This window comes from Clytia hemisphaerica, unplaced genomic scaffold (assembly GCF_902728285.1).
Source record: "Clytia hemisphaerica strain Z4C2 unplaced genomic scaffold, Clytia hemisphaerica genome assembly, whole genome shotgun sequence".
NCBI lineage: Eukaryota > Metazoa > Cnidaria > Hydrozoa > Leptothecata > Clytiidae > Clytia > Clytia hemisphaerica.
The window spans coordinates 443,981-465,790 of record NW_027104573.1 but is presented as its reverse complement, the minus strand read 5'-3'; the positions used below and the strand labels follow the sequence as shown (position 1 = coordinate 465,790).

At 33.9% G+C, this 21,810-nt stretch overlaps 3 long non-coding RNA genes across 4 annotated transcripts; 2 read left to right on the top strand and 1 right to left on the bottom strand.

The window, feature by feature from the left end:
• Positions 1-789: 789 nt before the first annotated feature.
• Positions 790-5,281, top strand: LOC136823466 (uncharacterized). Of its 2 annotated transcripts, none has more exons than XR_010849034.1 (4): positions 790-1,416; positions 3,209-3,393; positions 3,797-3,900; positions 4,229-5,281. It is a non-coding gene; the product is annotated as an uncharacterized lncRNA (long non-coding RNA). The 2 variants fall into 2 exon arrangements; XR_010849033.1 differs by having other exon boundaries at positions 3,204-3,393.
• A 3,253-nt stretch (positions 5,282-8,534) lies between these two features.
• On the top strand, positions 8,535-11,237 carry LOC136823480 (uncharacterized). The gene is made up of 2 exons (XR_010849039.1): positions 8,535-8,753; positions 9,038-11,237. It is a non-coding gene; the product is annotated as an uncharacterized lncRNA (long non-coding RNA).
• Positions 11,238-12,595: 1,358 nt separating this feature from the next.
• LOC136823473 (uncharacterized) lies at positions 12,596-13,668 on the bottom strand. Its single transcript, XR_010849036.1, has 2 exons — positions 13,498-13,668; positions 12,596-12,850 (listed from the first exon to the last, which is right to left on the bottom strand). It is a non-coding gene; the product is annotated as an uncharacterized lncRNA (long non-coding RNA).
• Between the last annotated feature and the right edge of the window lie 8,142 nt (positions 13,669-21,810).

Sequence of the window (21,810 nt, the reverse complement as noted above, 5' to 3'; positions counted from 1 at the left end):
CACAGTGAGATGGAGCATTTATCAGGCTTTCCAAAAATGTAACTTTTCAAAAAAAGCTTCACAACATAAAGGAAAATCGAAGATTTAAGCAATGCTACAGTTCAGTGGCTCCGTAATCATCAATTAAATCTTTTGTCTATATATCATTTTACATAAGAAATTATGCTTATAACCTTTTCATGTATTGTGCTAATAAATAACAAGCACTGGGCGAAATCTTGTCTTTCCATTTTCGAAAGATGTTGAGAAGATCAACTTTCAACAAATTTCCAAAATTTTCGAAAGATGAAGTTTCAAATTTGTTGAAAGATATTGGAAGCTCATCTTTCGATGTCTTTCGAATTTTAGGAAGATGAACTTCTCTATTTTTCCAAGATTTGGAAAGACGAACTTACAAGTTTGTTGAATTTTGTTGAAAATTCATCTTCCAACAACTTTCTATTTTTCGAAAGACGAACTTCTCTGTATTTCAAAAGTTTTGAAATATGAACTTTCAATTTTTCAAAAAGATGTTGAAAAGTCGTTTATCGACGTCTTTTAACTTTTCGAAAGATGAACTTCTCTGTATTTCAAAAGCTTCGAAATTTGAACTTTCAATTTTTCAAAAAGATGTCTAAAACTCATATATCGACGTCTTCCAACTTTTCGAAAGGCGAACTTTTACACTTTTACGTTTAATGTTTAATGTTTAATATTTTTTAAATACACGCTTTTTTATAGGAACAATTTTAAAAGAACACAAGTTTGCTGATTTTAATGAGTTTTAATAGATTTTAAGCCACTTTAATTTCTTAAGGAAAAAAACTAATCGTAAGAACATTTAAGCCTAAAAACCTCGAAAAATTAAGAACAGTCCAGACAGCCCAGCCTGAGCCAAAATTTTCTGGTTCTTCTTATAAAAAAAGCAAAAATTTCGACGCTCGTATTTCGACGTCTTTCAACTTCTCGAAAGATGAACTTCTCTTGGTTTTTCCATGTTGCTGAAAGAAGGACGCGCCAAAACGTTTACGAACCAAAGTCCGCACTGATGATTACCGGGGATCAAAAAAACTATTTGAAGCATAATTTTTGACGTTTAAAACACAAGAAGATACTAAAATATCTAAATTTCTTGTAAAATGAAATAATTCCAAGTGTATTACATACACAGTTTATGGTTATTTACAGTATATATAATATCCACATCATTGGAAGTACTTTTGCAAACCCCCGGAAAAAAACTTAGATTATTTTCGAATGTTATGATTTATGATTGCCGCCAAATTTCTTTTTGTAATTTTGAAACTGGAAGCTGTGGAGTGGAAGGCAGTGTGTGTGTGATGAGAAAGACAGCAAACCAAAGCCAGCAAAGCCAAAATGCAGTGCAAATGGAAACTTTATTCTAAAGATATGAAATGGGAATCAAAAGATGCTAAGGTGAGCTCCTTTTTATATATTTCTATTTATCAACCACACTTCCATTATATGATATGTGTCTATATGACTATACAGACTACAGACACATACACATGCACATGGCTACACCACAGCTTTTTAAAGCTATGGTCAGTTCCAGTTATAGTCTGTTAACCCCCAGTGGACGATGTGGATTTTCCACAACAATTTCATAGTGTGCACCCCCCCCACTCTGCAGGGGGGGTTTGGATTTTTGGGTCCAAAACAGACAGGTGGGAGTCTGAAATTTTGGACTTTCAGGTGGGGGAAATAGGTTGAGGTGGGACTAGAAATCTTTAGGTGGGACTCTTATGGAAATCTTGAAAGAAAAATTATTTTAAATTTTAGATTTTTACATATTTGTCTTTGAATCCTGTAATCTGTTTTTCATTAAAAATTCCCCTAACTTTTTATTGGAATTTTCATTCCAAACTGCCCGAAGTGCCAACTGTTTGCCAATCAATTAAAAAATTTTTATCAAATAAAATCCCTATTTTAGGTGGGACTTGGAAAGTCAACTATCAGGTGGGAGTTTCTCAAGTGCTGGGACCTGAAATTTTAGGTGGGACCTTGACCCCCCCTGCACACTATGAATTTACTTTTGAAAAACTTCAGGGTATTAGCCTCTCAGGGGGAGGCACTTAGGCAAAATTTGGTATGTTTTGCTGCTGGTGACAGGGTCCCATTTTCAGGCTCCATAGCCATTCAGACGGCTGACCAATTAAATCAGAAAAATTTCAAAACAAATGAACTACGCAGCTCTGCTAGTAGTAGTACTCTACCATTGTGTCTTTTGATTTAATGTTGTATTTTAATGACCAACCAGCCAGGTCAATCATTCGAGAGCTATGCATGTTAGCCTCCACTGATGCAAGTTGCCCAATCTCATGGTATATGACAGGTTCCCAAAAATTTAGATTTTTGATTATTTTGGACAATCTTCAGGGTGGAGATCAGAAAATCTTTCAATTTTTCATCTACTTTTATTAATTTTTGCCACTTTTCAGGGTGAAAATGGGAAAAATTGAACGGCTGTCTAGATCAGTGTCCCACCCCCTAGGTGAAAGCCTTCTTTTCAAAAGTTTTCCACCAAGGACGTTTTAATACCAATTTTTTATCTATTATAATGTGTAATGTATATACAGGAATTCTTCTTGATAATCAATCAAGCAGCTAGTACAAGACATGTCATCTAAATGCCTTTTCGTAAGAAGCTGGTAACATCATCACACATACCATGAGTGGTCCTAAATCCGACAGCCCTGCCTAAATCCGACGTGGTCTTTCAAAGATACAAACTAAAATGAAAACAATATGCGGTATATGCGCGCGTCCCGCGCGGCCGGATGCATCTGAAGCAAACATAGAATTTTTTTCATACCCGTTATTTGGGGGGTTGGAATTAAGCAAGGCTGTCAAATTTAGGACCACTCACGGTATGTATACACTTAGTACTACCCTTGAAAGTAGGTTTTCGACCGTTACAGTGACAGATAAAAAGAATATAATCAGATAAAATAATATCTGGTCCCTTTAGAACCTTTGAATTTTTTCATCTTTCAATAGGAGATTACAACATTTTAGGAATTATTTTAGATAATAAATTGCTCTGACAACCCGCAAACCGATTTTAAGATTTTTGTAAGGAAATCAAATTCACATAACACACCAACAGGTACCAACTGGTATGATGTCTTGTACTAACTGCTTGATCCCCCTGGACCAAAGCTGGTCACTTTTGTTCTAACTAGTTGTCTTTCCATTTTCAGGTCAGGAGATAAAATAAAAGTTGGTTGGTTGGAATAACATCTGACAAGCTGTCAGATAATTTTATTTTGGAAAATTCTTCTTCTGACTTCCCTGTTAGAATTAATGAAGATTTTGTCATAACATGGTTGAAGTAAAAAATGATGTTAAATTAAACTCAACGTGGAATATCAAATGATAACATAGCTGAAGGTAGGCCTTTTAGACATAGTTTTTTAGTCTAAAAAAAAAGAAATGTTGACGTTTTTGTTTTTGCTATGGAACTGAAAAAGATGACATGATTAAATACACATTTTTAATAAGCAACTCCAATTTTCTGGTCAGGCCTAGGGTTACTTAGCATTCTGGTCCATTTTCTGAAAAAATTGCTTTGAATACCCCTAATATTATACCATATTTATGTGTATTGGGTCAAAGGGCTATAGTTTGCCATGGTTAGATCATCTAGTGGAAAATAATTGACAAATTTGAGGCCTCAAGCCTTAGCAGCCTGATTGCTTATAAAAAATGTGTAGAACAGAGAAATTACTTTTTAAACTCTGAGGTGGCAAGCTTTACAGTGTGTCAAATTTTCATAAAACTTTCATGTTTATAGGATACATTGAATGTGTGTCGACATTGAGCCATTGAAGTTTTGGGGATTTCATTGAAAATAGATTCATTTTATCCATTGTTGAACAAGGAACAAAATACAACACGGTAAGTATTTTTTGTAATATAATCCAGTACTACAAGACTATTGATGATACTATTCCATTGTACATCAAAAGAAGCTAAAATTTTGTTACAGAACACAAAGTCTTGACCTAAGTTCAAAATATTTCTGAAAATAGGTTTTAGTAACCTTTCTTAGAACTCTTTAGAAATAGAAACAATCTGAATAATTTGTCTTACTAAAGGGTCTTTCTACTATAGTCTACTGAAAGATGTAAATAACTTATCAACAATTTTACAAACCTCTTTTAGTTATACACCATTTTGTATGCCTGGATTTCAATACTGATTCAATTTCTATTTGTTTTATTAGGGTCATGACTTAAGGGCAGTTACTGGCTGATTTTGAAATGCACTTGAAAAACGATGCTGCAGAACAAAAATGTATGTTGCTGCCATGCAATCAAGATATTTATATGCTTCATGTGGTAGTTTGTTTCAACTTCGAAAATAATAACTTGGTAATATTTTAATTGCAATAATTGGTTGCTGGATGATAGAAGGTATTCTTGTACTCTTTAATGCTTAGTTGTAAGAGTCAATCTGTACCATCTTCAAGGGATTGACAATACTGTACCATCACGTGTTGTATAGCACAATAACATCAGTCTAATAAGTGAACAACTAAACTGAGGACTGGAGTGAGATTGTGGGTCATATTTTTGGAAAATATCACCGTAATATAATTTTATAAGACCCCCTCCCATTTTATGATTTTTTTTCTGAAAAGGGCTTAAAAACCTTCATCTTCGACTACTCTAGGTCCCAAGTATATTATAAATTATGATAAAATATTGCAAAATCTAATAAAAGTGGGGGTCTGAATAACAAGGTGGAGTTTTTTTCGGTCTGGTTCAGATTTATGCTTCTTTTACTGTGTAGATTTTTCGTTGGATAATGAGTTTAAGGTTTGAAAATATTCTTCAAAAGCATTCAAAAATATCCCAGAATATGTTAAATTGAGAAAATGGAGAGACTTTTGGTTTACCCCTGAAATAAATTTTGTCAAAATGTCGGAGTCCACAAATTTTTTTAAAAAATTACAAAGTAGGTGGGACGTTTATTCAGACTAGGGCATTTTGGGAAAATCATCTTATTATTAGTTTTTAATAATTGTACTTTATGGTTTTTCTACCCTCCCCTATAATTGATCACAAAAGAGTTTATTCTCAACTTCAGTTGAGCTAGAATCTGAGAATGTCTGTGTGTGTGTGTGTCTGTCACCAAAACTTTGGGGCAGGCTGGAGACTTCAAAAATGGTCCGATTGGGTTGAAATTTTGCACACTTGATCCTTGGGCAAATCCCTGGGGGTGTTTTTTTCATTTTTTCAAAATTTTAATTTTCGGGGCCTGGGGACGAGTTTTTCGCCAAAACGAGGCTAAACTAAAACTTTGGGGGCAGGCTGGAGACTTCAAAAATGGTCCGATTTGGCTGAAATTTTGCGCACTTGATCCTTGGGCAAATCCCTGGGGGTGTTTTTTTTCATTTTTTCAAAATTTTAATTTTTGGGGCCTGGGGACGAGTTTTTCGCCAAAACGAGGCTAAAACTTTGGGGCAGGCTGGAGACTTCAAAAATGGTCCGATTGGGCTGAAATTCTGCACACTTGATCCTTGGGCAAATCCCTGGGGGTGTTTTTTTCAGTTTTTCAAAATTTTGATTTTTGGGGCCTGGGGACGAGTTTTTCGCCAAAACGAGGCTAAAACTTTGGGGCAGGCTGGAGACTTCAAAAATGGTCCGATTGGGCTGAAATTTTGCACACTTGATCCTTGGGCAAATCCCTAGGGGTGTTTTTTCAGTTTTTCAAAATTTTGATTTTTGGGGCCTGGGGACGAGTTTTTCGCCAAAACGAGGCTAAAACCCAAAATGCTATAATTTTTCTTAAGCCATTAAGTTTACAATTGAGCCTACGAATGATTTCAAAGATACTGAAGTTGAGCCAGTGCGGTTAGCACGTTCGACAGTTTGGCATAGCTTTCATTATTCATAGTGTCATCTTTTTAGAGTGATTTGCATAATTTTTTAATTTATTATACAGTATTTTTATATTTTTCATATTTTTTACTTCATTAGTTTTTATATTTATAATACCGGCTAATACCCTCAGGCGCCCAAATCTTCCCTAAAACCCCACCGCCCATAATTTTGTTCCGCCATCCGCCCATTCAAGAAAATTTTTGACTTTTTTCTAGGAATTTTGACTTACCACTCGGATTTGAGAGTCTTGTTTTAATTATCAAAAAATACTAGAAATAGTTTTGAAACACCCGGTATATAAGTTGAACCTTTTTGACGACGATGTGAGGAATGAATTCTAGTTTCCCAAACATTGAAAGTTTGCTCTCTCTCTCTCTCAAACTCGCAAAGGGATCACACAATTTTTTATACTTATGTATAAGGGTATTTTAAATTGTGCAATTTACACATTATGCTTGTTTTTTTTTTGTGATTTAGGAGATTAAATTATTTGAAACTTGTTAACTGAGGCTCAGCATATGCTTTATAGGCAATGTTTAACTTTTCCAAGAGATCAGTCTGGATATGCTTGTTAGCAGTATGCTTATAAAAATGTCTATAATTTAGTAGAATTGATCTCCATTGTAGAAAGCATTCCCAAAGTATAACGAGGAAATTTCAATGTATCCTTTAATGTCCTTTGAAGCCCTATGGCCAATCTATTCCTTGATAGGGACTAAGATTCTAAAATCTTATAATTTAGATTAGTTATTTTATTATTGAAAATGAAATTAAATTATAGAAATTACAAGCATTTTTTGTAAGAACCAGTAAATTCTTGCTCAGGCTGATCTGTTCTTAATTTTTGCAATTTTCCAGGCTTAAATGTTCTTATGATGTTCTTAGCCGCTTAGTTTCTTTACTTAAAAATCAGTTAAAATCTGTTGAAATTAGTGTTTTAATAATTTCTGAAAGCTGAGGCTTAGATTGTTCTTAATTGTTTTTAGGTTTTGGCCAAATTTCAGCCTCGTGTTCTAATAAAATTGTTCTTATTGAAAACGTGTAATTTGTCATTCAGAATTATTTTATTTAGACTACTTAATTTTTTAGCAAAAAGTCATCACTACCGTACTATTTTGTTTCATATTTTCTGTTTTCTATGCTTTGTAAATATATGAATTGTTCGTTTTAATGTCACAGAAAAAATTTATCCACACATAAACACAAATTATTTAAAAGATCTCTCATTTACTTTTGAAGACTTGTTAATGAAAGATTTCGAAAAAAGCAAAAATTATCTTCCAAAGTATTTAGAAAGTTTCGGAATATGAAATTTCAACATATTAGGAAGTTAGGAATTTAATTTTTCAAGCCTGTTTGAAAGTTTGAGAATGTGGTCTTTCAACTTTTTTGGAAAGTTGGGAAGACGATCTGGTCGAAAGATGTTGGAAGGTAAGGTGCACAACTTCCCAATCCTTGTTGAAAGACCAACTTTAAAACCTGTCGAAAGATGTCAGAATATGAAATTTCAACAGATTAGGAAGTTGGGAATTTCATTTTCCCAGCCTGTTTGAAAGTTTGAGAAGGTCGTCTTTCAACTTTTTTGGAAAGATGGGAAGACGATCTGGTCGAAAGATGTTGAAAGGTAAGGTGCACATCTTTCCAATTTTTGTTGAAAGACCAACTTTCAACTCTGTCGAAATGTGTGGAAATGTGACCTTCCTACATCTTTCCGACGATTTGAAAGACATTATTTCGCCCAGTGAAGTTTTAAATAATTGTGCTATTATGAAAAATTTTACATGGTTCGATGCGGAATTTTACGAGGATTACAATGGTATAAAAATCGCAATGTAAAAGTTTTTGCCTGATTTTAAAAAAATCTAAAACTAAAATCTTATAAAAGTTGTCAAACCGGTTTTCTTTTGATAAGTCAAGTTAATTTATCGTTAAAATTGTTAGAGAACATAACTATTAGTTAAAAACTTGATTTTTAAGTTTTAGAAATCTTTTTTGAGCAAAGTCTTTGTACTTTTGAATGGAGGGGAAGATTTCCTTTCTAACGGTATAAAATTTATGAAAAATTAATTTTTCTATCGAAGGCTATGGCACTTTTAAAACAGAGGACTAATTTCTCCTGGACGTACTGTATAAATAAAAAGACAACTTTGGTAAAAACTGTAACAAACAGATCACACGGCTATAAAACAAAGGAACGTGCAAAAGTTTTTCTTTAAGGACCTTAAAATGATACCTGGAAGATCTATTAGAAAGGCGAAGGAAGAATATCTTGCAAAGACATTCAAATACGAATGCTAAAGGGCCCTTATGTATGGATATATATAGTAAAGTAGTGTGAACAAATAATGACTACTTGGGGGGGGGGTCATGATAAACTAGTTTATCTTGACTCCCTCAGCTTTTTTAAGGGGAGTCATTATTTACTAAGGGAGTCAATATTTCCTAGGAAATTTCTACTCTAGGGGAGTCATTATTTCCTAGTTTATATTAACTGGGAGGGTCAACATTTACAGGGAGTTAAAATAATCCGCTACAGGTCTCGTTGCTAAGGGTCGATATGTTAATTTTATTTAGCACCTTTTTGAGATATAATTACTCTAAATCTTCTTTCTCTATTATACATTCTTAAGCTCAATTTTGAAAACATCACCTAGTAACTAAGGAAATTTCACCTTAGCAACTATAAATTTATTTAACATAATGTCGAGAAATTTAATTGCAAATTTCTTCAAAAAAATTAAATTTCAAATATTTTTGGTTTTGGAGGTGCTGGCCACTTCATTCTAAAGCAAGAAAATTCTTCTAAAATAAACTCAAGATTTTTTTTTTTTGTTCAACATCAGAAACCTTACAAAAATGCAGGTAATTAAATTATATTATTTTTGATTCGATTATTTCACTGAAGATTGCAATCCTTGATGGCATGAAATTTTGAGTATAAAATTAACTTAAAACTAGTTTTTTTTACTCTATTAGTTATTTTGAATTCACAAAAATTTGGTATGAAAAAAGTCAACAATTTTGACATTATCTGCCAAGGATCAAATCTGTGGCTCGGTCTGTGACACGGGGGGGGGGGTGATTTTTTGAGTTCAATTACTTAATGAAAGTCAGCTATAATCGAATTCCAAATTTTTTCTTTTAAGACTTTCAAGATCACTCTCACTATCATCCTCATATCTGCCTTTTTCTTCATCCACCAATCATCTGCTTACGTCATTAACGCACGTGACGTATACCATACACGTAATTACGAGGGATGTCGCCGTGAAGTTGACGGCGAGTACGGTGCTTGTTTGAGTAAAATTAACGGCTCAATGTCAGAGGACGAAGTTGTGACGGCAAAACGGAATTGTGATCGAGCCAAGAAGGAGGATAAGAGTAAATGTCAATAACTAGAACACACGGAGATGTGAAGCTAAACACCCTAAGCAGTATAAAATGTGTCCAGGAAAAAAATGAGACAGAATTAATATGTAAATAAGAAAAAATTCTAATGATTCAAGTATAATTTCAAGACCTAATAACTCAAAAAAATTGTAACAACCTTGGAAATGAAATATCCTTTTCTTGAACAAGGAAATTTAATCTCGCAGCTGACACACAACGTTATTTCAACGTTCATCTAACGGACGTTTGAACATCAAATTGACGTTGAAAGAACGTTGTGTGGGCTTTTATTTTTAATCATTCTCAATCCTAGTGAGATGATGAGTTTTTGTGAATTTTATTTTTTTTATAGAATCTGTCCTGGTTTTTTTCCGGACACATTTACACCTATTAAACTTTACACCGATGGATGTTTTTTTCATCAAACTTCTATTTGTATACAGTACGGAATATACATTCTGCAATAATTACCAAGAAAAACACACCCCTGTCTCACACCCCCAGTGGAATTTTTTCCCACAGTGGGAATAAACATTTCTAGTAAAATCCCAACGGGGATATAAATCATATTGTTCCAAGGGTAAAGAATCAAGTGAGGATGGTTTTGGAGTGCAATTTTTAAACATTGAAGTTTGAATGGGGATGAAAACAAAATCATTTTCCCAGTGAGGCTGAAATTCTATTTTTCCCACTGAAGACAGAATTTCTGCCTGATTTTCCACCAATGAGATCTACAGGGGTTTGCAAAAATTCTCTATCTATTTTCTACATTTCAAAACTGCCTTAGGGTATTTAGCTCACGTTGTCCAGTCGAATATTTTCAACAAAGAAAATTTATCTATGTTTTTTTTTAATATATCTTTTTTTTTACCTTAAAATGCAATCACTTACTTTAAAAATCAACCTGTCTGTTGTGCTTCGAGTAATTTTCACGAAAACTCTCCGCACCTGAAACTGCATACCTTATCGGCAAAAACTAAGTCGACCCTAAGTGAGAAAATTTTGGCTTGGTGACTAAAATTAAGGCCGACTAAAAATTTGGGCCTTTCCTTAACCCACTTTTCATATCGGTATTACTTTAGCAAAGAGTTTACGAACAAATAATCATTGAAAAATTTTTAGTCAGTCTTAATTATTAGTCGGCCCTTAGTGACAAAATTAGGGCTGACTAATAATTAAGGCCAACTAAAATTAAGGCCGACTAAGTTTTGGCCGATAAGGTATCTCAACAGTCTAAACGTAATGTAAATGCATCAAAGTGTACAGAAACACAGGCACGACGGAAGCTTTTTATACATGGTACAGCGAATGAGGAAATTTAAGCAATTTTATAGCGGTTTTACCGACGAAGAGAAAAATATCAGGTTTTTTTGTGAAAATCTGATACGGTGGCCGCCCGTACCTGCCGTACCCGTCAAGTATGTAACAAATTACATTTAGACGTACGTTTACCTCTAAATCTTTCAGCTTTTATTGGAGCAATTAGAGATTTAAAAACAATGCAAAAGCTTTAGATTAACGTTTAAAAGAACACCACACTGGTACATTAAAGGGACATAAAAGTATTAAAATGTAAACATTGCGCGAACCACATGTCATTAAAGAGAACAATTAAAACCACTTGTCCAAAACAAACTTTCAAAACAATTGAATAAACAAAATTAGCCATATTTGATTTTTTATTTTGACATGTGACATTTGTTTTGATTTTGTATCCGCTGCATACAGTTTGTTTAAAAATTTCGCAAGTACTGCTATGTCCCTTTAACCGTGTTATAAAATAGACTGAAATATTGCTAAAATAGTTTCATGTCACGGACAAGACGATTAGAAAATGAAATTTAATGTTTTTTTTTCTTTTTGTAATTCATTTTCTTTTAAATTTGAGCTAAATTTTGAAGAATGTAAGTACGAACAATTTCAAAAAATATATTATGCAATGATTTAGAGAAATTACTTTTTTTTGGGTCAATTAACTACAATCTTCAGCATTCAATACCTCATTCAATAACTCATTATCTAAACTGAGCTTGGAATAATTGAGATAAGATACAATTCCCTGCTCGCAATCAATATATATATATATATATATATATTTAATTCCCAAGATGATTAAATTAATTTTTTTGATTGAAATATTAAGTACACAAGTCATAAAATTTGACATAACGTATGAGAAATCTACTTTTATATTAAGATTCGTTAGTGGAACACACTGTATGTAAAAAAATTACACCAGTTTTTCCGAAAGGTATTGAAAAATATCAACTGAGAAAAAGTAACCTGAAATCAGATTGTGAATGTTTTCTGCACACCACGCTGAAGCTCTAAGGGATGTGTGAAAACAAACAATCTGACGAATATGCAATCTAGAAATCGTAAGGACCGCGTTCGTCTAATAGGACTAGGAACGACAACAAAGTTGCGTGATTGTGTTTATGAATAGGGCGCCGTATCAGTTTTTAACTTTTTGGCGCACAACAAGATTCTTGTTGTAGAATTTTCCGCGGGAGGACTATTTGTATTCGGATGTATAATTTTCAAGCGCCTTCAGAGGTTTACCGTGCTCGTAAGAAAATTACGAACAGCTGTAATCAGGTTAAGAAAAAGGGGCTTTAATTTTGCTCATACTTTTCTTTAAAACTTATAGGTTTATTATTTTCAAACCAAAGATCATCATATTTAATAAATAATTACCTAGCATACACATTTTTTTATAAGCAACTCCAATTTTCTAAAGGGCTTGGGTTGCTTAGCACTATTCTAGTTCATTCTCTGAAAAATTTGCATTATTCCACCCCTTATATTATACCATATTCATGCTTATTTGGTTCAGGCCTATCGTTTGAAATGGTTAGATTATCTGAAAACCTCTTACTTTACGAGACAGTGAACAAAATATTCTAATTTGATGGCTCGATCCTTAGCAACCTGGTTGCTTATAAAAAACGTGTATGGTACGGTCAGTTAAAATGTTGTTCCCTGCATACTGGTTTTCTTTGCTGATAAGTCAGTTCACATTTATGATTTTCATCAATCCTTGATTGTATTTTGAAAAATGTCAGACTCCTCCCCTTTTATTCAGACACGCCCACTATTTGGGACCTTAGGGTAGTCTCCTATCCTTAACGGGAATGTAACTAAGATTTTTAGAATTGCTATTGGATTATGATCCGAATGTAAAAATGCTATGCCCAATATATATAATTGATTGGAAATAGAATGTTCATCAAACACTTGCTGAAAAGGGTTTAATCTTCGTTCCTGCTTTTAGCTATATCTAGATAGGTATAATGAAGAGTTGACACAATATCTAAATTTCAAACTCATAGTTTCATGGTGCTCAGGCACCAATCATCAGTGAAATCTACACAGGTATATTTTTCAAACCAAGGATCATTAAGTTCAATAAATCATTTCCTCTAATATAATTAGTTAAAATGTTGTTCTCTACACACTGATTTTCTTTGCTGATAAGTCACTTCACATTTATGATTCTTCATCAATCCTTGGTATTCTTGCATTTGTGTCTTCTTTTTCACATCAAATTCTCTGATCGAATGACGACACTAAAATATCAAACATATTTAAGAATAAGCAATAAGCAGTCACAATGGGTGAAATAAGAGATTTCCAATCCTAGAAATATCTTGAAAATATGATATGCATATTTTCAAGATATTTCCAATTCATAAGCAAACATAAGCAGGCGCTTTTATTTTTATTTTCTATAAATTTGCCGCTTTCAACTTTCTAAAGCCTATCTAAAGATTACCAAAACAACAAAAATTAACAGCAGTCTCTAGCTAAGGGCCGTTTTTTTCTCTATATGTAAAGGAGGAGGGTTAAGCCCTTTTGAAATTACGGTACTTCTCCCACTTTTTTTGTTTGGTTGCTGAGTCTTCCAGTGATTTAACAGAGAAAAGAAATCAAGCAAAATTTGCATTTAGTAAACCAATTTCCACCACAAAAATAATGTAACAATGTTCCCGACATTTTGTGACAGATAGAGTATCTAGGACTTTTAGACAGTCTCTCGATTGTTTCACGAGGTCCACGACCTTGCACTGGAACGATCTATGAACTGAACGGAACATTGGAAGGAGCGGGGATTCGAACTACGAATCCCTGGTTTGAGACGCTGATGTCTTTGACCACTTGGCCATCGCTCCAATCTAACCCGAATCAATGAAAATCAAATGTTTTTTCCCCTTACCTTATTTTCTTCTTCTTTAGCTTCTTTGATGCAATTTCCATAATCCAATCCAGGGTTATTTATTTTGCCATATGGTTTCGAAATACTTTCTCTTATCATTAAAGTAGTTGCAATGATGACAAACACTGATAGTATGGATAATTTCATTTTTGATTCTTCTTTTTTTCGGTAATCTAAAAAAAATAAAAACATGTTGAGGTGTATAATATCTCAAAGCAAGCAATACATAAACGGGAAAGAAACCTTTCTGGCTGTAGAAGACGTACTACAAGAATAAGTTGGAAAATAAGCCAGGCTTTAACTTATTATTGGTCTTTCCATGAACATATAAACGACTGGACATCCATCTCCTTTGTATTTTTGAAGATAACACTGCTAGCTTCGTTGCCGCCTCGTTAAAATCATCAAATGAAACAATGAATTCTGATGGTATACCTCTTGGGAATACCTTGCTAACAACGTCAAAATTTCGACAAAAGTCTTTGTTGTTCTACTTTTCTCAAGTCTTTTATCTATATCATAACAAAGATAACAGAGGCAAAATCATCGTCAGCTTGTCAAAACTCCGACTAATATTTCCAAATTTTGACTTAAAAGTGTCTAATAATTTTAGAGAGTGTCACATTCTAATTTCAATATTCTTATGGCACAGGCTCTCAACTTTGGCAAGCTATTTTTTTCAAGTCATGAAAAAAATTATTGGAGTGACAAAAGGGATTCAAAAGTATACACGCAGTTGAAATTCTGCATTTCAGAGTTGAAAATGTTGATGAAAATATATTGCAAACTCGTGAAAAAATTTGAAAATAATTTTTTTGTGCATTAGGAGTAATGTTCAAGCTCTATCAATCATTTTACCTAAACAATTCAAAGAAATAAAATTACGACGGAATATTGTCGGATTTTTTATAGCAATTTTGAAATACAGGCGGCAACGAAGCTCGCTTCAAAGAGACAATAAAAGATAGATGTCCAGTCGTTTATATGTTCATGGTCTTTCTTACACCGGTCTTGGTTAAGCGCCGGGATTTAGAACGCCATCACCGGTCCTTTTTGTGCTGGCCCCGGGGGGGGGGGCTACTTAGGCAAAATGGGTGCCGGGTATGTGCGAGCTATAAGGGTACCTTTTCTCATTCTTCAAAAGTCTCTCAAAGGGGTACAAATTCAAAAGTTAGTCTCTGAAAGGGTCCCAAAATCACGAAAATCAAAAATTTCTCTCTCAAAGGGTCACGATTTCCAAAAATTTTGACCAAAATTTGGTGAAAATCAAACCAAAATTTGGAAAAAATGGACCAAAATTTAGGAAAAGTCTCTCAAAGGGTCCCAAAATTACCAAAATTTTGTCTCTCAAAGGGTCGATTTTCGATTTTCGGCTTGGACATACCCGTCACCTCGCAAACCTAGTATCCCCCCGAGGCGCTGGTTCTTACTACGCCAAAGCATTTCTTTCTTTTTTAGCCTGGTTTATCATAATTACAGCCCCTTACGCTGGACCTTATAACGCCAGCGACGAAAAAACACAATAAGATATTTGAAATAGCTAATTCACATATATTTGATGAGTTATCTCAAACGCTGTCTTACTCGAATTCGAGGTGAAACTCATCATGTCACGAGTTTTGGTCTAATGGATCTCTTGATAAGAACTGATATGAATCCGATTAAAAAATGTTGGAAATAAACCTCATCCAAAAATATATAATTTATTGACTTTAATCAAAATGGAAGTTACACAAAGTAAAATCATGATAAATAAATCATGCTGGCATACAGCATATTGCTCACACACAAATCAATTCTTTTCAGCATTTTGTCTATCTTTTTGGCACTTTGCTTTCATTTGCATCCAAAGGTATGTACACTTCATATTCTCTGGAATGACTTTATACAACTTCTGAAGCTCGTTAGAATCTGTGATTCCTTCAGCATGTTGAATCATTAATGTCCGACATTGTCCGTAATATGCTTTTGCATTCTTTCTACATTGTACGTAAGCAATATCTGAGTTCACTGCTGATTTGCCATCTTTTTCCCTTTGAAGACTCAAAGTATTGATTGGTGTTACCAGTAACCCTAGTAACAGGATGATGGATAAAATCAAAAGAGCTGGACCGTTTTTAGTCATATCTTGGCTGATTTCTAAAATGAAATGACATTTTTGGAATTTTTAATTTTAGCAAGCATCAAAAAGCTGATAATGCAAGGGAAAGATTGGCCAAAATATTTACCCGGTGGGAAATTATACTCAAATTTTTGTCTCCGCTGAAAATGATCAGGTAAACAATTCATCACTGCATGCAAAACATTGTGCTTTTTTTCACCCAGCTGACTTTTTTAGGTTCGAAAACTGAATTCAAATCATCAGTCGAAAAGAAAAACATGGGAATCAATCCCTATCGTGTTTTGGTCCGTTATTTTTTACCCCACTGACTGAAAAATCCAAACAGGATTGTGTGAGAAGGAGGTGTCAAAACAGGATAGAAACAAAACACAATTTCACACTTCAATTGTAACGTTACTTTTATGATGAAAAAAAAACTTTCACGACGCCAAAATATCATTCAAGGCGCGACCAAAGAATTTATCAACAACAACAAGGGAATCATCGACCCAGGATGTTCATTTCTGAAATGCACACACAGAAAAACAAACAAGAACTAAATTTAGAAAAAAATATTATGGAAATTAAAGTAACATCGTTAATTTGGACATAATAGTAGATATTTCCTTTTTTATACTTCAGTTCTGCGGTGATTTATCTAAAAGAAAACTGAAACAAGTAATTGTTAGATTAGCATCACTAGGGACTTATAAAATAATGTTGTGAAGAATGTCGAACCTGGTTTTGAAAATTTTTTCAGCCTTTATGTTATGACTTTAGAAATATTAAAAAAAAAATATTCAACTTTATTCATGCTCTCTGAGCACCCCACAATCACGGTCGTGACATTTGAGAAATTCCCACGAAATCTTATAGCCACAAAAGATTTGGAGCTCTTACTGGAAGTCCAGCCCCAAAAGCGATTTTCTCGCCCGAATTTCAAATTTCGAAAAACAAAAATATAATACGACCTTAATTGTCTCAAGTGAAAAATTAAAGTCTAATTTTTGTCCCCGCTGAAAATATTCAAATAAAATTTTACCAAATCCAAAACGTGTGGTAAATATAGACACAACTCTGATGAAGTCAGAAAATCTTTCGCTCGACGTAAAATTGCGATTTTAAATTACGTTTGACATTTTCTAAAGCCTAAAGCGGATTAATTTTTTGCGTTGACTTTTTTTTCGTGAACTTAGAATCCAAAATTTTTGAGTGGACAAAATTTGGGAATCTGCTAATTTATTTCATTTTCCTAGGGTTGTTTTAGCAAAAATCCTGATTTTAAATATTTTGCGAGGACGTCGAGGTTGAGTAGTTTGTACGTACGAGACCTCCCAAAACTGACCCTACGAGTGAAAAAGTGACTCTTAGAAAGAAATGTTGAAGAATTTTCTGTCCTCTGAGGGACTATTTGAAAATCTTCTGATCTTATAACCCTTAGAGAGACTTTGGAAGGTGACAAACCCTTATCTTCCACACTTACCCAACACCCATTTTAACCAAAGTACCACCCTCCACGGATATTAAATCGAGATAAGGTGCTCTAGAGGAACAAAAAATGTTACAAAATCAAAACTAAAAGAAGGCGTATATATTTGATAAGTAGATAATTAGGTGCTGATTGACATATTCCGTGTCATTTTACAGAACATGTCATTTTTTACAATGTTTTGACTTGCAATCACTTGACCATGAGGTTTTGATGCAAAAAATGAGACTTTTTTTACTCGATATGAAACCTGTATATCTCATAGACTAAAACCACGTCGTTGTATTTCGCTGCAGATTAACTTGCAATAGGCACTAACGTTAACACTGACGTTCTTTAGTGACGTATTGTGACGTTCTTTAGTGACGTATTTGTCGCTTATTGGATCACTACCAGTTAGGGTCAGGGTTGGACTCGAGAGTCACAACTGAGTGCCCTGGACCCATTTAGAGTCACTTTAGAGTCAATTGGACCCACTGACAAAATTGAAAAACTTCGTTTTTGTAAGATTTTAGATTGCTGCGAATACTAGTAAGGTCCTTTCTTCCCCTCACTTCTGTATAAGATTATCTTATGACCCACCATATTATATGTTTTGAACGTTAGATAAGAGTTGAAACAACGTTGTGTGCCAGCTGGGAATGTCCATCAGTAAAATCGAAAAGCGGTGCAAGTGGCTCTGGATACATGATTGCTATACGAGGAAAACTTAGCTTTATTCTTTTGCATCCCTAATTGTTGGGATAGGTGTCTTCAAGGACAAAATGGGGACAAAATCTAAGTTTAAGACGTTATCTCGTTACAAAGAGCAATGCACGCTTTTTTTAATAAGAATATCTTCTATAAGAATACAGTCATTTTGAATTTGGTTAACAGAAAAAAACTGCTTCCTTTGTTAGACTTGAATTTAAACTTTGAGGCAGAAATATAATTTTAACCCAGATGTTCACTCAAAAGTCCAAAAATCTTAAATTGATCATTTCTCATGTTTGTAAAAAAGTCAAGTCTATAAAAGTAAGAATACGTTAAATATGAGTCTGCTAAATTGCGTGGGTTGCGTGGGTGCGTGGGTGCGTGGGTCATTTTTTTGCGTGGGTGCGTGGGTCAAAACATTTTTTGCGTGGGTCATTTTTTTTGCGTGGGTCATTATTTTTGCGTGGGTCATTATTTTTGCGTGGGTCATATTTTTTTGCGTGGGTCATATTTTTTGCGTGGGTCATATTTTTTGCGTGGGTCAAATTTTTTGCCTGGGTTAAAATTCTCTCTGTAATTCGAAAAAATGTCTCCCCCCCTTGAAATTTGAATTAGCGAGAGTCTACTGAAGATTAAATTAGGGGCGTTGCATTAGAAGAATGGATTTATTCTTTGTAACTGTAAGTATTTTTATTTATAAGGAACATGCATATAACTCTTGAGAAACAAAAACTCGATGTAGTGTCTTCTTTTTATTCAATGAAAAAGCCCGACTATCGAGTGTTTTGACGTTGCAATAACTTCATTTTTTTGAGAACTTTATTATATGATTGTATCGTAATTACTTTCTCTTTCACACAATTATGTAAGGCGACAGGTTTTGAACTTTGCACTTTGTTCACACTCTACACAGAAAACAGTTTTGAAAACAATGTGCAGCTGTATTATGTGACTGCATTTTGCTTTTTCTTATATTGAATTTGATAAATATCATTTCAACCTTCTACCTCTCGTATCGATTGCACCTATGGTCTTGTCATACATATATTTTTTATATTTATTATGATACCAATTAGTCGCGCGGCTGAGGTCGAAAAACGTTTCATTTCGTGATACATATTTTAGATTCCAAAAAAAACAACGGAAACTCGCGAATTAGTATGTGTAGATTACAAAATCAAAAAGTTTCCACGATATTATCGTGCAAGTAACGAGTAATTGGCGATTTTTTGCGTTTCCAGGCAAAATTGCAAGGCCTGGAAATTCATGATTTTTGGGGGGTCTTCAAATTAAAAAAAGACCTATATCACATGATAGAGCTCTTCAAACTGAGCAAAAAAGTGTATTACACCAAAGTCCCAACTTCTCTAGTCAAAATTTATTGGCCTATTTTGTAAAAACTGATGGAACAGGGAATTTCCCCAAATCTGCCTTAATTATGCAAAATTAAACACCTTTTTGACCACAAATAGGCCCATAACTTTTGATCTAGAGAAGTTGGGACTTTGGTGTAATACACTTTTTTGCTCAGTTTGAAGAGCTCTATCATGTGATTTAGGTCTTTTTTTAATTTGAAGACCCCCCAAAAATCATGAATTTCCAGGCCTTGCAATTTTGCCTGGAAATGCAAAAAATCACCATTTACTCGTTACTTGCACGATAATATCGTGGAAACTTTTTGATTTTGGAATCTACATATACTAATTCGAGAGTTTCCATCGAAAAAAGTGGAATCTAAGAGGTGTATCACGAAAATCATTTTCTAGCCACTTTTTTCGACCTCAGCCGCGCGACTAAATTACTAATTAAGTTTTTGTTTAAGACTAAGAGACTAATTTAAGACTAATTTTTTATATTCATTATGATACCAATTACTAATTAAGTTTTTGTTTAAGACTAAGAGCTATAAGTTTGTTTAAGAAAACAATTAAAAAAAAACTAATATGCTTATGTTCCTGATATACATTGTAAAAACTGTCAATACCGATCGCATTAGTTTCATTCAAGAGTTATAAGCTTCTTTGTTATAAAGAAAAGGCTTATTGAAAATTAAAATGTTGATTATCTGCACTGCCCCAATTTGACTGTCAATACAGATCACCAAAAATAGTGAACCACGGTAAAATTTTGACCCACGCAAAAATTTTGACCCACGCAAAAATTTTGACCCACGCAAAAAATGTGAACCACGCAAAAAAATATGACCCGCGCAAAAAATAATGACCCACGCAAAAATTTTGACCCACGCAAAAAATGTTTTGACCCACGCACCCACGCAAAAAAATGACCCACACAAAAATATTGACCCACGCACCCACGCACCCACGCAACCCACGCAATTTAGCAGACTTGTTAAATATATCTCACCCTCAATTTTGGCACTTTCTTAAGAATACTTGACCCTCATCCAGAGTACACTTATAAAAAAAGCGTGTATTAAACGATTTGAACTCGTTTGCTTGGAGAATAAAAGCTGTTGATTTGGTCATCAACTTCTCTTGTTAGTTCTCTTGTGCATATAGTGTGTCCCAAAAAAAAACGGACAAATTTTTGAAATAAAGCAAAACCCTCAAAACTCATTATCTAAACAAGACTTATAGTAATTGCAAAAATATCTCAATTCTCTGTCAAGACACATAAATTCCGATCTACACATAACAGCACGCAGTTCGCGACCTTGGAATAAAAGGGTTCTATTTGACATTTTCTTTGATTTTGTTAAAATCGTTTTGAAAAAATTGGATGAAAAATAACCTGGTTCCACATCGTTGTTAACCTAAAAACCATGCTTTTCTGAAAGATTGTGTCCTACAACTACAAAAAAATCAATTTAAATGTTTTTACATTCATTTCCCCTGTTTTTATTAAGGAATGTTTTTTCGGATAGAACCCTTTTATTCTTAATTTTCCCAAAATTGCTAGAATAAAAAGGTTCTATTGTCAATTTTACTTAATTTCTTAAGGGTAGTTCGTACCATATGTCTTATATTCAATTCTTTGGTCATTTCCACCAAGGACACATCTAAAGAAATGCATACAAGTGCGTTAAAAGTAAAATTTGGGTGTTTTTCAATTATTCTGCTAAATAGAACCTTTTTATCCAAATTAAATAGAACCTTTTTATTTTTGTTGCTTCTTACCGGGAGAAGATTGAACAATTGGCAAAATAACGTCTAAAAGGTTCTATTTGCCTGATAGAACTATTTTCTTCCAACGAAAAAGTCAAAATTGGGGATAGAACCTATTTATCTTCTTAATTTTGAGAAACTGAAAAAAGTAAACTGTAAAAGGAGTTGACAAAATGTTTCTCTATGCCCTCAAGATTTCATTCATGCATAAAACTCAAAAAGTTGAAATTTTGCGATAGAACCCTTTTATTCTAAGGTCGCGAGTTGAAGCACAACCTACCAAAAAGACCGCAAAGGGGACTTCGCCATTGTCGTTTGTCGTGTTCGTTCGGTAACTACCGAAACGACAACCAGGAATGGTCATCACATGATGATGTGTGGATGCTGCGTATCCTATGTCGGAGAGTTGTCGGTAGAAAGCACGTGAATGTTTATCTTTTTCTTCTGGTTGGGTTGGAGTATTGGATTACCATAAAGGAATTCTCAATTGCATTGAGTATAGAAACATTTGTAAACGGCCTTGAAATATCTTGGCTTGAATGTACAGTTAAATCGTAAACGATACTAGTGTCATGTCTGTATCAAGCTCCAAGAGACAAAATCACATTTTTGGACAAATTTGATCAAATTATTACACATTAGGAGAAGAAATTTTGGCGAATGAGCCCGTTCGCCAATTTTGTTGCAGTTTTGCAGTATTTATATTTGCGATTTAATAAAGTTTCTAAATTCGGCGAGAATTGATTTTGGTGAATGGGCAAAATCTATTTTCTTAAGGTAGCTTTATAAATGACAAACGAACTAATTTTATCATTCTTGGCGACTTTAATACTGAACTAGTTGGTGATATCAACAGTGCTGTTCGTCGTTTCAACCTCTTGCTGAAAAAACACCAACTGCGC